This window comes from Carassius carassius, chromosome 48, assembly GCF_963082965.1.
Source record: "Carassius carassius chromosome 48, fCarCar2.1, whole genome shotgun sequence".
NCBI lineage: Eukaryota > Metazoa > Chordata > Actinopteri > Cypriniformes > Cyprinidae > Carassius > Carassius carassius.
In genome coordinates, this window is record NC_081802.1 from 21928765 (window position 1) to 21945492 (window position 16728).

Genomic DNA, 16728 nt, shown 5'->3' on the forward strand with positions numbered 1-16728 from the left:
AGTAATTTCTTACTGCTAAATTCTGAAAAAACAGAGGTGTTAATTATAGGACCTAAAAACTCTGCTTGTAATAACCTAGAACACTGTCTAAGACTTGATGGTTGCTCTGTCAATTCTTCGTCATCAGTTAGGAACCTAGGTGTGCTACTTGATCGCAATCTTTCCTTAGAAAGCCACGTTTCTAGCATTTGTAAAACTGCATTTTTCCATCTCAAAAATATATCTAAATTACGGCCTATGCTCTCAATGTCAAATGCAGAAATGTTAATCCATGCATTTATGACCTCAAGGTTAGATTATTGTAATGCTTTATTGGGTGGTTGTTCTGCAAGCTTAGTAAACAAACTACAGCTAGTCCAAAATGCAGCAGCAAGAGTTCTTACTAGAACCAGGATGTATGACCATATTAGCCCGGTCCTGTCAACACTGCACTGGCTCCCTATCAAGCATTGCATAGATTTTAAAATATTGCTTATTACTTATAAAGCCCTGAATGGTTTAGCACCTCAGTATTTGAATGAGCTCCTTTTACATTATAATCCTCTACGTCCGCTACGTTCTCAAAACTCAGGCAATTTGATAATACCTAGAATATCAAAATCAACTGCAGGCGGCAGATCCTTTTCCTATTTGGCGCCCAAACTCTGGAATAACCTACCTAACATTGTTCGGGAGGCAGGCACACTCTTGCAGTTTAAATCTAGATTAAAGACCCATCTCTTTAACCTGGCATACACATAACATACTAATATGCTTTTATTATCCAAATCCGTTAAAGGATTTTTAGGCTGCATTAATTAGGTAAACCGGAACCGGAAACACTTCCCATAACAACCTATGTACTTGCTACATCATTAGAAGAATGGCATCTACGCTAATATTTGTCTGTTTCTCTCTTGTTCCGAGGTCACCGTGGCCACCAGATCCAGTCTGTGTCCAGATCAGAGGGTCACTGCAGTCACCCGGATCCAGTACGTATCCAGACCAGATGCTGGATCAGCACCTAGAAAGGACCTCTACATCCCTGAAAGACAGCGGAGACCAGGACAACTAGAGCCCCAGATACAGATCCCCTGTAAAGACCTTGTCTCAGAGGAGCACCAGGACAAGACCACAGGAAACAGATGATTCTTCTGCACAATCTGACTTTGCTGCAGCCTGGAATTGAACTACTGGTTTCGTCTGGTCAGAGGAGAACTGGCCCCCCAACTGAGCCTGGTTTCTCCCAAGGTTTTTTTCTCCATTCTGTCACCGATGGAGTTTCGGTTCCTTGCCGCTGTCGCCTCTGGCTTGCTTAGTTGGGGACACTTCATCTACAGCGATATCGTTGACTTGATTGCAAATAAATGCACAGACACTATTTAACTGAACAGAGATGACATAACTGAATCCAATGATGAACTGCCTTTAACTATCATTTTTGCATTATTGACACTGTTTTCCTAATGAATGTTGTTCAGTTGCTTTGACGCAATGTATTTTGTTTAAAGCGCTATATAAATAAAGGTGACATTGACATTGACATTGACATTGACCACCACTGTGGAGTCGATGGCACAAGAGAGCAAGTCTGGTTAGGTAGGACTGAAACTGAGAACAAGCAGATTAATGGCGGAGTCCGTAGCCATGATAAGGCGGGTAGAAAGTTCACAAACGGCCTCCATAGCTGCATGTGCTGACACCAGCATTGAATCCTCCACGCTGGATGCCAGTCTGAAAGACTGAAGAACTGACCTCAAGGCTCTGGGTGCAACAGATGGGGAGTGACAGGATTCAGGATGAACAGCTGTGACGTGACCTGACTCATGAAGAACAGTTGTGACTTGACTTGCCTCATGAAGATCAACGGTGACTTGACTTGACTCAGGAAGGTCAGCTGTGGCTGCCATTTCTGGATGAAGTGCCACGACCCGACCTCCTTCTAGTGGGCGCATGCGAGGAGCGGGTTCTGGGCTGGCGGCCATCTTGTGCAGTGGCTCTGGGCAGGCGGCCATCTTGTGCAGTGGCTCTGGGTTGGTGGCCATCTTGTGCAGTGGCTCTGGGTTGGTGGCCATCTTGTGCAGTGGCTCTGGGCAGGCGGCCATCTTGTGCAGTGGCTCTGGGTTGGCGGCCATCTTGTGCAGTCACTCGTTCAAGCTCCGCTGCCATCTGCACTTGACAATGTTATTTTATGACTGTTCTGAAAACTGAATTTGTGCAAACGTGTATAAAATGCTTGAAAAACTTTAACAATGATGTCTAGAGGGAATTTAACCCTCTGGAATCGATTAACGCGGATATGCGTTATGAGTCATTTTCTCCTGATAGCCCCGAAAAGAACTTAAATTACACTTTCAGTTTTAATCGTACAGATAAGAGCAATGCATCAATCGAATCTGTAAAGGGTTTACTTTTTTTTGGATACAGACATAATAACAACAACACTTTGTTCACTTATAAAATAAAGATAACAAACAAGGTGTGCTGTCTGCAGCCTTTGTCTGCGCTGATCTTCATTTACAAACACGTCATTAAAATGAACTGTAACTCAGTGAATACTCAACCAAGAGACATGAGAGAGATATCTATAGCTTGACATGTCTACTTTTAAACTAAACAAGTTCCGCCGAAAACAGATATTCTGTGATAAAGTAATCCATATGAAAACAACGCGATGTCCGTTTTTCACGTCTCCCTTCATTATATCTAATGTGACCACGCCCCCGCGCCGAACGCGCTATTCAGATTCAAACTGAAGCGCGCGGCTTGATACGCCCATAACAGAAGAAAAAGCAGCCAGACTGTTCTTCAAGTTCTTTTATTTTACTGTTTGCTTCGCGATGAGAGGAATAAGACATAATTCACCCCAAAAAGATGTGATGTGGTTGAGGATTTGAGAAATGGATTTCCTCAGAAAAAAAAGAATGAAGCACTTTATTCAGCAGAGATCATAAACATGAGTAAGTCTCTTTTTACTGATTTATATACCTTTACTAGTTTTCACATAACGTGTAAACATTTTACTACTTAGACTTTTTCCAAAGACTTTTCCCAAACTATAATTCCTGACTAAATGTATAATCAAGTGAAACATTATGAAGTTTCAATAACAATATACAATACTATACCATTCAAAAGCTTGATGTAAATAATATAAATGTAACAAATAAATGTAACCGTAACAAATTTAACAAACAATGCTGTTCTTTCAATTTATCCCCCCTAAAAAACCTGAAAAATATTCTCAGCTCTTTTCAACATTAATAATAATAATAATAATAATAATAATGATAATAATAACAATAAATGTTTTTTTGTAGAAAATAAGATTGTTAAAAGGATTTCTGAAGGATTGTGTGACTGGAGTAATGATGCCAAAATATTAGTTTGAAAGTCAGCTTTGATTGTTCCTAATAAACTGTTTAACTGCTCCCCCAAGTGGATATTAAATTATGTTGTGGGATAATTAAATATATTCTTAATAAACTACAGTCGTGGCCAAAAGTTTTGAGAATTACATAAATATTGGAAATTGGAAAAGTTGCTGCTTAAGTATTTTATAATAGCAATTTGCATATACTCCAGAATGTTATGAAGAGTGATCAGATGAATTGCATAGTCCTTCTTTGCCATGAAAATTAACTTAATCTTTCCACTGCATTTCATTGCTGTCATTAAAGGACCTGCTGAGATCATTTCAGTAATCGTCTTGTTAACTCAGGTGAGAATGTTGACGAGCACAAGGCTGGAGATCATTATGTCAGGCTGATTGGGTTAGAATGGCAGACTTGACATGTTTAAAAGGAGGGTGATGTTTGAAATCATTGTTCTACCATTGTTAACCATGGTGACCTGCAAAGAAACGCGTGCAGCCATCATTGCGTTGCATAAAAATGGCTTCACAGGCAAGGATATTGTGGCTACTAAGATTGCACCTAAATCAACAATTTATAGGATCATCAAGAACTTCAAGGAAAGAGGTTAAATTCTTGTAAAGAAGGCTTCAGGGTGTCCAAGAAAGTCCAGCAAGCGCCAGGATCGTCTCCTAAAGAGGATTCAGCTGCGGGATCGGAGTGCCACCAGTGCAGAGCTTGCTCAGGAATGACAGCAGGCAGGTGTGAGCGCATCTGCACGCACAGTGAGGACAAGACTTCTGGAAGATGGCCTGGTGTCAAGAAGGGCAGAAAAGAAGCCACTTCTCTCCAAAAACAACATCAGGGACAGATTGATCTTCTGCAGAAAGTATAGTGAATGGACTGCTGAGGACTGGGGCAAAGTCATATTCTCCGATGAAGCCCCTTTCCGATTGTTTGGGGCATCTGGAAAAAGCCTTGTCCGGAGAAGAAAAGGTGAGCGCTACCATCAGTCCTGTGTCATGCCAACAGTAAAGCATCCTGACACCATTCATGTGTGGGGTTGCTTCTCATCCAAGGGAGTGGGCTCACTCACAATTCTGCCCAAAAACACAGCCATGAATAAAGAATGGGACCAAAACACCCTCCGACAGCAACTTCTTCCAACAATCCAACAACAGTTTGGTGAAGAACAATGCATTTTCCAGCACGATGGAGCACCGTGCCATAAGGCAAAAGTGGCTCGGGGACCAGAATGTTGAAATTTTCGGTCCAAGGCCTTGAAACTCCCCAGATCTTTTTTTTGGATACAGACATAATAACAACAAAACTTTGTTCACTTATAAAATAAAGATAACAAACAAGGTGTGCTGTCTGCAGCCTTTGTCTGCGCTGATCTTAATTTACAAACACGTCATTAAAATGAACTGTAACTCAGTGAATACTCAACCAAGAGACATGAGAGAGATATCTATAGCTTGACATGTCTACTTTTAAACTAAACAAGTTCCGCCGAAAACAGATATTCTGTGATTGTTTGGGGCATCTGGAAAAAGGCTTGTCCGGAGAAGAAAAGGTGAGCGCTACCATCAGTCCTGTGTCATGCCAACAGTAAAGCATCCTGACACCATTCATGTGTGGGGTTGCTTCTCATCCAAGGGAGTGGGCTCACTCACAATTCTGCCCAAAAACACAGCCATGAATAAAGAATGGTACCAAAACACCCTCCGACAGCAACTTCTTCCAACAATCCAACAACAGTTTGGTGAAGAACAATGCATTTTCCAGCACGATGGATCACCGTGCCATAAGGCAAAAGTGGCTCGGGGACCAGAATGTTGAAATTTTCGGTCCAAGGCCTTGAAACTCCCCAGATCTTAATCCCATTGAGAACTTGTGGTCAATCCTCAAGAGGCGGGGGGACAAAAAAAAACTCACTAATTCTGACAAACTCCAAGAAGTGATTATGAAAGAATTGGGTTGCTATCAGTCAGGATTTGGCCCAGAAGTTGATTGAGAGCATGCCCAGTCGAAATGCAGAGGTCCTGAAAAAGAAGGACCAACACTGCAAATACTGACTCTTTGCATAAATGTCATGTAATTGTCGATAAAAGTCTTTGAAACGTATGAAGTGCTTGTAATTATATTTCAGTACATCACAGAAACAACTGAAACAAAGATCTAAAAGCAGTTTAGCAGCAAACTTTTTGAAAACTACTATTTATGTAATTCTCCAAACTTTTGGCCACGACTGTACACTTTAGAAGGAAGCCCAAAAAAACGCGACCCGCGACTACCAATATTTGTAAGCGACTTTACAGAAAAACAAGCCCAAAGTCGCCTATAATAAGCGGACTTGGCAACACTGCACTCTATATGTTCGGCAGATAGTATCCGGAAGAGCTGTATTACAGTCATGTGCTACAGTGCCACAATGGTCAAACTGAGATCAAATGGCAATTAACATTTTTTATCAACTTTGTTGATAATGTCAATTAATCATTTCAGGCAAAATGAGACCAGAGAGGACCTGTGATGCTGAACATTGTGAAAGAAGCAGCAATGGAACAGGTGGTTTTCATCAGTCTCTGGACTCTGGCTGTCCTCTGACATGACACTGATGTCATAACATCCCTCTTCACTGCACCTGCTCTTCAAGGCTCTCTTTCCTGTGGTTGCTACATCAGAGCAACTAAACGATAATAATGTTCTCGTCTCTTATGACAGTTCACATTCTGTCTCAGACTAGGTTCTGTGCAGCAGACAGACCTCATCATCTGACAGCAAACAGGCGTTGTGATGAATAAGTGAGAATAAAAGTCCATGTGTCAGAGCTGTACATGAAACAGACAACAGGAACGAAGGATGACAAACAGGAAATGAGAAGATAGACTGTTTAAAATCTTTTCACTGCATACTGCATGGAAAAGTGGTTTATCACAACTGCAAGCTCTAATTTGACAGGTTTATTTCATACTATCTATGAGCAATTCTCTGTAGTGATGCATCATATTTTTCCAAAACAAAAATTAAGTAATAACAAATTACCAAAACAAAAATGTATTCATTCAGCCAGCTGAAGTTTCTTTAAATAATCAATTAAGTCATTCAATTCATTTAATAATCAATACTCAAAAAGTTGTATATAAACTATTTAATAATCAATACTCAAAAAGTTGTATATAAACATTTTTTTATATCAAGGATATAATTATGTTTTACCCCAATTTGTTGCTGAGTTATAAACATTTAAACAGTGGCTGTCAGGATTTTACAAACATACAAAATATAACAAAGACAGCAGGCTAAGTAAAAATATAATTAATTTGTCATATAGAACATATATTTAGCAAAATGCTCCTCTTTAGAGTTTTTGTTATTTGCTTTGTTTTTTTTCCTAAAAAGTAAGTAAAATTCAGCATTAGATCTTTCCAGTATTGATACATTTGCGACACAAGCTGTACAGTTTCTTTTAACATACCTTCTAATATTCATCCATTTTTATTTTTGTGATATAACTGGTAGTAAAGAGCAAAACATGCCACTTAAACTGAGGTGCTTCAACAATTTGTTACGTTACATTAAAGAGCATCAACAGGGCTCTAGAGTGAGACCTAATTTGTCAATGATGCAACTAAAAAAATCAGGGTTCGCACTGGTGCGACCAGCCTTTTGAGGAAAAAAAAAAAAAGTCTCTGCGACTCTGAAAGACTCCCTGTGGTTCAACAACTGACACAAGAGCCCTGCATTTCAGCTCGAGCCCAACGGGCCCCTACTTTTTAACACCCCTTGAATCGGGCTTCGGGCCAATTTTCACATCATAGTTCTGACGCGGGCTGGGCCTCCCGTCTGTTTTAGACTTCTCCGATATTTGTCATTTTTTATATATCGGCATCGGCTGATATCCGTGTTTAGTAGCGCCGATTTAAAGTCAGGCACGTCGGTGGGCCGCCCCGTGTTATTGGTGCGGTGAAAAGTGCTGCTGCCGCATGTGAAGGACCCCAAGCCAAAACTTTTGGAAGATTCAACAACAGTCCTGGGAAATAAGGGTAGTCAGAGAAATTCACTCTGTAAATGGGGTGGAGAAGTTGGCAGCTCTCACAAACACTGGAGCGTGATTGAGGGCTACATTACTCCGCCCCGCTCACAAACAGCACCGTGCTCGGAGAGACAGCTGTCCTAGAGCTGCCCAGAATGGTGAATGACATTTGTTCGGAAGCATGGTTTGATGCAGACAATAACCTGGTTTCCATCCAGCTCATTTACATTTAGGGATGTCAATATTCGATCATTTCCATGATCGATCGTCGTTTAAATTAACAATCAATTAAAAACCTTAATGCTGCAAAATGTGCCTGCAGCGGTATTATTATTATGTGCAAAAGCCAGTTGGAAAAAAGCTTTCTCACCCAAATTAAAGGGGTTTTAGTCTGAATGAAATGCTAGTAGCAGGGCTGTAAAATGAATAGATGTGATTATGATCATTTGATAAAATGAAGAGAGCGCGACATACTTTGGAGATCATTTTATTTTGTTGGCTGTTTCCCGTCAAGGAGACCGCTGAATGCGCCTCTTTAAATGGTTTCGTTGTGCTCGTTGTTGTATTTTAAAATGCAATTGCAATGTTTTTAAATGACACTTAGTATTAAAAATAAAATGATCCCTAACTTAACTGTGGCGCTGGTGTTTGTTCTGCGCAGTCAGTGAACCGCTTTTTTCACATCAAACATTTTATGCACGTATTATGACCAGTACTTTATTTGATCCTGTTCTGCAAAATATTTGATTTTGAATTTTTGCGTTCCACTAGGCCTACTTGTTTTAAAAAATCCAGCATTTACAGTGCATTAGATCAAGACATGTGCATGAGTGCTTGAATACGAGGACGAGCGAGCACGGGTTTGACTAGATGTATTTGGAGGTTATTGCTCACGTCTCGTTCTGCACATATCCAAATGTTTCCATATTCACAATGTATCTGAATGTTAAACTATAAGTTTGAAATTAGAATGTACTTTAGATGTTCTGTGTCATTTATACCAAACACAAATGTTGCTGGATGCTAGGGCTATTGACAAGCAAACCGCAGATGAAAGATAGCAACCGCAGAAACCGCGGCAACCGCAGTGTTCAGTTTTTTTTTTTTTTTTTTTATGAGGCTGAGGCCTTCTTGTTTTTTTTAATTTGTCACTGTGCATTCAATGTTAAATAAATTAATGATACAATAAGGTTACGAGTCTGTCATTTTCTCGCGAGCCGTTAGCTTTATGGTGTCACGTCGCCAGTTTGGGAACATTTCGGCTTTCAACCCAATGAAAAGGGCGAGCCAGCCAATTTAGATGAGCCGATATGCAAAATTTGCGGCAAAAAGGTTCCTGTGACACGCGGCAATATATCTAATTTGAGGTGTCATCTCGCTAACTGTCATCCAGCTATTGAAGCGCAGCTGCGCCCTCAAGCATCAGGTCGTGGAGCAACATCAAAGAGAACAGCTGAGACCTGTACCGGCCGACAGTTAGGAGTAGCTGAAGCCTTTGCGTAATCTGTAAAATACAGCCGTGAAGGTAACAGGCATAAATGCCTTACAACCGCTGTAACGCAGTATCTAGTTCAGGAGATGGTTCCATTCAACACGGTGGAGAAACCTGCATTCAAGTCAATGCTTGAAAAATTTGATAAGCAGTACGAGTTGCCGGGCAAAACATATTTTTCAGAAACTGCTGTGCCGAAAATGTACAGCAGGGTAAAGACATCGATCAAAAGCGAGCTTATGAATGTCGATTACTTTTCTGCCACAACCAATATGTGGTCAAGTGTCAATATGACTCCTTATATGAGTCTAACGGTTCATTATCTCAGCATGGAATGGATTCTGAAATCACGTTGTCTCGAAACAGTGTTTATGCCCGAAAACCACACGTCCGACAATATTTCGGATGCTCTCCGGCATGCATTTGAAGAGTGGTCCCTGGATGAAAATAAGCTGGCCTGTATCACTACAGACAACGGGGCCAACATCGTTGCAGCAGTCAGAAAGTTAAACTGGCCGTGGCTGAACTGCTTTGGTCACAATTTACATTTGGCCGTTACAAATGCAATGGCCAGCGTAAAGGACCGCACAGCCCGATCAATGGGCCTGTGTCACACATTGGTCAGTACATTTTCTCAGAGCTGGTTGAAGAGAAGAGATCTAGCGAAAGCACAAGCGGAACTTCAAATTCCTCAGCATGGCCTCATACTGGTAAGTTATAAAATTTAAACTTTGCTAACTTATCGATCATGTTATTAGGCAATAAGAAAAAACGAAATTATAAAAGAAACAATTTAAACTACTGTTACAATAGCATAGGCCTACTTGTCTGTTGATGGGTTTAATGTATTTTTCGTTTAAAATAAATATTTTAAAACGAAAATTATTTCAAAAGGTAAGATAAATTAAAGAAAAAACATTTAGGCTAACTTCAACTCAATTTAACGTCCATAAAGATAGGCTATCTGTCTGTGCAAAATTTAGCCTAATATGCATTATTTTACAGTCGGGATAATTTAAATGTATTTTTTGTTTAGTAAAAATATATTGAAACGAATAAATAATTTAAAATGTAGCCTAGTCTATAATTAATTTGGTAGCCTACTTGGATGTTGTCCTTGGCTAATTCAATGATTTAACGGCCAATATTCTTTTCAGGACTGCGCTACGAGATGGGGCACCAAACAGAAAATGGTGGAAAGGGTTTTGGAGCAAATCCCGGCTATTAGAAGAGTTTTGGATGACCGGAGACACCAACATCTAAATCCAAGCTGGCAGGACATCGCTGTCCTTGAGTCCGTGAATGCAGCACTGAAACCCACGGCTGAGTTTACGGATCTGCTGTCTGGCGAGAGCTACGTTACAGTGTCTTCAGTCAAACCCGTCCTGAAACTCCTGACAGAAGATATGCTTAAACCATCAAACGAGGATACCACCTTAACATCGGACATAAAGCAAAAAATGTGTAGTGTTCTACAGGGGAAGTATGAACCAGCTGCCTTAGAAAAAGTTTTGGCAAAGGCTTGTTGTTTGGATCCTCGATATAGGGGCGATCATATCAATATCACGGAGACAAAATCCGCACTCATCGAAGAGATGGTGGGAGTGGAGGACGAAGAGACCGCTGCTAGTGCGTCAGTGGTTGGAGACGAAGGGCAAGCGGTGGTGCCACCTGCAGCAAAGAAAAAGACTCTTGGAGACCTGCTGAAGTCACGGACAACCTCTGCGTCAGCGCCCATACCAAAGAGAGTGCGAGCAGATAACGAGCTCACACGCTATCTGCATGAGGAGTGCATCGACTCCAACGCGAATCCACTGTCCTGGTGGAGCGATAATCAGTCTAGATTTCCGCTGCTGTCCAGAGTCGCGCGCAAATACATGTGTATTTGTGCAACGAGCACACCGTCAGAAAGGGTTTTCAATGCCGCAGGGAATATTGTTACCCCCGTGCGATCCTCTCTGAAACCACATAAGGTTAATATGTTGGTTTTCCTAGCACGCAACAAGGACGTGATAACCCAGGTCTAAATCACATAGCCTACGTTACCGATTAAGTAATATTTCGTTTATTTTTCGTATTTTCACTTAGGTCTACACGTTGTTCATGTGATAGCCTACTTAAGAATTCTAAGCCATTTTCTTATTGCTTGATTTCATGTGATACTTTAGAATTCATGTGATACTTTAGAAATTGGAAAACGCATGTTCTTGTTGCCATTTGGCATTTAACAATAAACAAAAATGTTTTAAAACATGTCTCTCTGTCAGTTAAAAAGCAACAATATATGGTACACAACTCAACGACAGAGCTTTGTATGCAGTAAAATCAGGATAAATTAGGTAAAAAAAAAAAAAAAGGCGGTAATACCGCATATCGCGCTATTGAGCCACCCAAAATAACCGCAGCAGAAATTTCTTAACCGCGACAGCCCTACTGGATGCTAGTGTGTTTGCAGCACTACTGTTATTTATTTTTTATATATATATTTTTTTATATTTTTCAGTTTAATTGATTGTTATTTATACAATTTTATTTATTTTATTTAAATGTATATTTAAGTTTACATTTATGTTCCAACAAACTTGAAAAATACTGCTTGAGAAATGCTCTAAAACTTTTATGTAAATATATATATATATATATATATTACCTGTTTTATATATTTAATACCTGGTCAGTTTATTGATTTGTTTGGTTAACTTTGGATAAATTTTTTATTTTAATACCGCGCAGTGCACAAAATTAAGATTCGAGAGATGGTTCAAGTCAGTGCTCTGTAAGATTAATAAGGAAATTTAGATCAATATAACTCAAAGGGGACTGAATTACTGTGAATAAGAACCAAATTATTATGCAAATTATTCAGAATTAATATTTAATACTTTATCAACTATTTGTCCACCGATAAATTGAGATTAGGGTATTTTATCAATTCTGGACAAAATATTATCCCGTGTCCTACAAAGTCAAAGTCTTTATTTATATAGCGCTTTAAACAAAATACATTGCGTCAAAGCAACTGAACAACATTCATTAGGAAAACAGTGTCAATAATGAAAAAATGATAGTTAAAGGCAGTTCATCATTGAATTCAGTGATGTCATCTCTGTTCAGTTAAATAGTGTCTGTGCATTTATTTGCAATCAAGTCAACGATATCGCTCTAGATGAAGTGACCCCAACTAAGCAAGCCAGAGGCGACAGCGGCAAGGAACCGAAACTTCATCGGTGACAGAATGGAGAAAAAAACCTTGGGAGAAACCAGGCTCAGTTGGGGGCCAGTTCTCCTCTGACCAGATGAAACCAGTAGTTCAATTCCAGGCTGCAGCAAAGTCAGATTGTGCAGAAGAATCATCTGTTTCCTGTGGTCTTGTCCTGGTGCTCCTCTGAGACAAGGTCTTTACAGGGGATCTGTATCTGGGGCTCTAGTTGTCCTGGTCTCCACTGTCTTTCAGGGATGTAGAGGTCCTTTCTAGGTGCTGATCCGGCATCTGGTCTGGATACGTACTGGATCCGGGTGACTGCAGTGACCCTCTGATCTGGACACAGACTGGATCTGGTGGCCACGGTGACCTCGGAACAAGAGAGAAACAGACAAATATTAGCGTAGATGCCATTCTTCTAATGATGTAGCAAGTACATCGGGTGTTATGGGAAGTGTTTCCGGTTCCGGTTTACCTAATTAATGCAGCCTAAAAATCCTTTAACGGATTTGGATAATAAAAGCATATTAGTATGTTATGTGTCTGCCTACGGTAATAATATCATAAAATAATGATAACTGATTATGAGCAAGGTAACAGAATCTACAGTTTAAGGCAGTAACTTGTAAGCACACAGCACAAAACACTGGTATGTAAAATCAACCAAGGCTTTATTGAACTACTCTAATACACACAAACTAAACTAATGAAAACACACAAACATTCATTCAAACAGTGAGAGAGAAAAGTGATGTTATTAACGGAGGGTGAATGAAGTCCAAAGTGTCTAGCGTTAGACACTACTTCTTGACCGCAACCTGAGAGAATCAATCTACTAGCACTTTAATCTTAGTTCGTTTTCTTAATAAGATTTGCACCAGTTCAGCCAGAATAAGGAGATATTGTGTACTTGCGTTTGGATGCTCCTGTGGGCGCGTGCGTTCCCTTCTGTAACGAAGTTGTTGAGAGGAAATCTCTGGCGCTGATTGGCTGGCAGTCGGTCAATGATGCTTTCTGAGTGACAGCACTCGATGGTGAGTGGTTGGTTGGCTTTGCCGGGTGGCGTTTCGTTCGCAAGACTTCCTGGATTGCGGGTTGCTATGCAACGGAGTTTCCTCTGAGTCTGGAGCGACTCTGACAGGGTTTTCTTTGACAAAGTTCAGCGAAGGATCTTACGGAAGAATTAATGAGTTTTGAGTGATCTCTTGGTGGTTTGAAGAGTAAGCAAGCATACACGCTGGATGATGGAAAGGTCAGCACAAAACATAGGCAAGAGCCAAAGTCACTGCAAAAGCAAGGCAAAAAGCAACGCATAGCTGCTTGTCATTGGGTTATAAGCGTGTCCATCTGACCCGTCCTTCCTAGTGCGACAGCCAATCAGATATTGTCTTTGGCGGGACCTACGCCCCGATCTCTGGTTCTTGCATGTAATTAGCGTAATATCCACGTGATCGCGTGTGTCCAAACTCCTGAGAGTTTAGTTAAACGCTTTAATAAGCAAACTTAATAGTTTAAATATGGTGCATCCTACACACATCTAGTTTATATCAAAATTTTAGAAATCATTTACCCATCAAGTAGGTACCAAAATACATATACTTCCCATAGTTGAGGTGGAAGTAAATAAGGATTTAGCCGTGATAAGTGTTTAACACACAAAATTAACTTGAGTAATATAAAGCATGCATAATACAGAGAATACACATGTATGAGGCAACTTCTGGTGATTAGTTCCTATAACTGAGGTAGAAAACCCTACGAATAGGCTGTAATGAAAGTTAAACACGGAGAAAGAATTCCACAGGTTATATAAAACATACATGATACTTAAGATATATGTGAGGTAAATACTGCTAATCAATTCAGCTTATTGGAAGCAATTTTGAGACCGTTGTTTGTATTAAACCACATGTGGGTTCATTTCAGTCTATTGGTTTTGGAGGCAAAAGTCTCTGGAATTTACAGATGCAGAAAGGAGGTGTTCCCTGGTTTAAGGTTTGTGGTGATTCTGGGCCATCTGAATGCCTTAGCATCCTTCGTTTCCTGATAACGCTGTGGATATATGCATTGGGGTCACCACAGGGTTTCTTGGCCATTTGGTCTTTTTTGGGGAACAAAGAGAAATCTTTTCCTGTTGTCCTGGCATCGCTGGTATGAGATTAGACAGGCACAAAAAGGGAAAGGGGGGGTGACATCACCTTTAGCCATCTCGGCACCATGACTGTGTTTTATGACGCACTAATGGTTTAATGGGGAATCGTTACGAACTGTGGAATGCGGTGTTGGGTTCATTTAATGAAATGGACTGTTCAAGGATAATCCTACAGCTCAATAAATGATGATAAGTTTAGAAGGCAATTTTGACTTGTAGCCTAAATTAGAGATCGACTGATATGGGTTTTTCTATAGCCGATGCCGATGTTTAGAGGTCAGGGTCAGCCGATGGCCGATGTGCTGTAGATTTTTAGGGCCGATATCTTGAAGTTTACCACTTCATTTGCATGATAAAATGTCACACTAATAATAAGTGGATGCACAAAAGTCAATAAAGTTTTAGAGCTTTTATCAAGCTGAATTTTTCACGTTTGTTGGAACATAAATGTAAACTTAAGTATACATTTAAATAAAATAAATACAATTTTATAAATAACAATCAATTCAACTGAAAAATATAAAAAAAATATCTAAAAAATAAATAACAGTAGTGCTGCAAACACACTAGCATCCAGCAACATTTGTGTTTGGTATAAATGAAACAGAATCTAAAGTACATTCTAATTTCAAACTTACATTGCAGTCTGTTCATTATTAAAATAAAGTACAGTCAACCAAACATATAAATAGTCAGTTTAAATAGACCGTAGTATACTGTCTAGTTACATAAAAATTTTTTTAAAAATATTATAGTTTAACATTCAGATACATTGTGAATATGGAAACATTTGGATATGTGCAGAACGAGACGTGAGCAATAACCTCCAAATACATCTAGTCAAACCCGTGCTCGCTCGTCCTCGTATTCAAGCACTCATGCACATGTCTTGATCTAATGCACTGTAAATGCTGGATTTTTTAAAACAAGTAGGCCTAGTGGAACGCAAAAAATCAAAATCGAATATTTTGCAGAACAGGATCAAATAAAGTACTGGTCATAATACGTGCTTAAAATGTTTGATGTGAAAAAAGCGGTTCACTGACTGCGCAGAACAAACACCAGCGCCACAGTTAAGTTAGGGATAATTTTATTTTTAATACTAAGTGTCATTTAAAAACATTGTAATTGCATTTTAAAATACAACAACGAGCACAACGAAACCATTTAAAGAGGCGCATTCAGCGGTCTCCTTGACGGGAAACAGCCAACAAAATAAAATGATCTCCAAAGTATGACGCGCTCTCTTCATTTTATCAAATGATCATAATCACATCTATTCATTTTACAGCCCTGCTACTAGCATTTTATTCAGACTAAAACCCCTTTAATTTGGGTGAGAAAGCTTTTTTCCAAGTGGCTTTTGCACATAATAATAATACAGCTGCAGACACATTTTGCAGCATTAAGGTTTTTAATTGATCATTAATTTAAACGACGATCGATCATGGAAATGATCGAATATTGACATCCCTAAATGTAAATGAGCTGGATGGAAACCAGGTTATTGTCTGCATCAAACCATGCTTCCGAACAAATGTCATTCACCATTCTGGGCAGCTCTAGGACAGCTGTCTCTCCGAGCACGGTGCTGTTTGTGAGCGGGGCGGAGTAATGTAGCCCTCAATCACGCTCCAGTGTTTGTGAGAGCTGCCAACTTCTCCACCCCATTTACAGAGTGAATTTCTCTGACTACCCTTATTTCCCAGGACTGTTGTTGAATCTTCCAAAAGTTTTGGCTTGGGGTCCTTCACATGCGGCAGCAGCACTTTTCACCGCACCAATAACACGGGGCTGCCCGCCGACGTGCCTGACTTTAAATCGGTGCTACTAAACACGGATATCAGCCGATGCCGATATATAAAAAAATGACAAATATCGGCCTGATATGTCGACCTCTAAGTGCAACAAGTGCAAAAAGTTAGTCTAGAGCCCTGATCAAAACCACATTTATTGTCTGTATTTAATTGTAAAACTGACAGAATCTGAAAGCTTAAACTTTGCTTCACATCAAAAGTAACAAAGCCTAAATCTTATTGTGATTATTGGATGGGAGGAGCACTGATGTTTAGTTTTGTTCGTAGACTAAAAGATCCCAGGACCATCTTGAGTAGGCAGCTTACACACATTTTGTACATGAAATAGATACTGACAGCCAAAACAGAGAAGCAACAGAGAAGTAACTTTGAAATAACTGAAAAACTTGTCAATGATTTTAGCCCTCCAAAAGCATTTCAGTTTTTTTTTTTTTAGTATTCATATTTTACGGTGCTTTGAACTGCACAGATTTGAAGAAGCAACTTTTCACAGAGGTATTTCGCATTTTTCGCTTCACTGCACATCTGTAGCAGTTACTATTAGACTGTTGGCTCAGAAAAACCAACACTAAAAACTACTAAATCTCAGATTACTACAGCCATGAAAAAACTGCTTTTGGAATAAATCCAAAAATCTTCAACATCTTTTTACACGTTTACAAATTGAGTTGTGTGTCTCAGTTTTTCTGGCATC

The 16728-nt window shown here is 39.7% G+C and overlaps 1 protein-coding gene across 1 annotated transcript in view; it reads right to left on the reverse strand.

Moving 5' to 3' along the window:
- Positions 1 to 16728, reverse strand: part of LOC132131495 (inositol hexakisphosphate kinase 1-like) — a 100884-nt gene that overhangs the window by 33935 nt on the left and 50221 nt on the right. The gene's annotated exons all lie outside the window — the stretch shown is intronic.